The sequence below is a fragment of the Cynara cardunculus genome, unplaced genomic scaffold (genome assembly GCF_001531365.2).
Source record: "Cynara cardunculus var. scolymus isolate 2C unplaced genomic scaffold, CcrdV1 Un_Scaffold_1703, whole genome shotgun sequence".
In the NCBI taxonomy this organism is placed as follows: domain Eukaryota; kingdom Viridiplantae; phylum Streptophyta; class Magnoliopsida; order Asterales; family Asteraceae; genus Cynara; species Cynara cardunculus.
Genome location: NW_020200847.1, coordinates 86,082 through 87,381, shown reverse-complemented (window position 1 = coordinate 87,381; position 1,300 = coordinate 86,082).

Sequence of the window (1,300 nt, the reverse complement as noted above, 5' to 3'; positions counted from 1 at the left end):
ACATGTGCAACCATGGTACATGGACTCAGGTTGCTCCAGGCACATGACTGGTGATAAAAGTCAGCTGTCCTCTTTCATCGAAAAATCTGGAGGCTCTGTAACTTTTGGAGACAACAGCAAGGGTATTATCAAGGGATATGGCACTCTCATCAAAGGCAATATCTCCATCAGCAAAGTGGCTTATGTCGAAGGATTACAGCACAACCTTTTAAGCATAAGTCAGTTCTGCGACAAGGGTCTTGAAGTTAGATTTCGCAAAGGTTTCTGCATCATAGAAACAAAGCCCGGTAACAGAATCATCAAAGCAAAGAGAGAAGAAAATCTCTATCTTCTAGAATTTGAGTCCTCTATGAGACAAGACACCCTTTGTCTTATGTCTCATAAAAGTGATGAAAATTGGCTATGGCATCAAAAATTCCCCCATCTTAACTTTGATGCACTCAGAAAAATAGCCACACAGAAGTTGGTCAAGGAAATTCCGGATCTAAAATTTGAAAAAGATCATCTTTGCTCCGCATGTGAGACGGGAAAGCTTAAACGGGCCTCACATAAAACCAAATTAGAAACCTCCTGTACCAAGCCCTTGGATATGATTCACATAGACCTCTGGGGGCCTATTTCAACCCAAAGTCTCTCCGAAAAGAAATATATGCTAGTATTGGTCGATGAATACTCTCGATACACTTGGGTCGAATTCGTAAAGGAGAAATCAGACGTTCCAGACCTACTCATTAGAGTGATGAAAAGGATTCAAGTCCTTCTACAACAAAAACTAGTAAAGGTTAGAAGCAACAATGGAACTGAATTTAAAAATGCTAAAATTGAAGACTATCTCTTCAATGAAGGCATTACACAAAACTTTTCATCCGCAAGATGGAGTAGTAGAACGAAGAAATTGAACCTTAGTGGAAGCAGCAAGGACCATGCTTGCTTCATCGGAGTTACCCATCACATTCTAGGCTGAAGCTATTTAAACTGCATGCTTCACCCAAAATGGATCAATCATAAACAAGAGACACCAGAAGACACCTTATGAGATCATCAATCACAGAAGACCAAATGTTAAATACTTTCATGTCTTTGGGTGCAAATTTTTTGTACTCAACGATAGAGAACATCTTGGTAAATTTGACAAGAAAGCTGATGAAGGAGTCTCTCTGGGCTATTCTTAGATCACCAAAGCACCCAATGAATCAGAGTTAGCTCAACTATTTGAAGACATCTTCAATGAAGAAGTAATTTATGGACAAAAGCCTAATGCAAAATCTATCTCCAGAATCAATGTTGAACATGCAGTCTC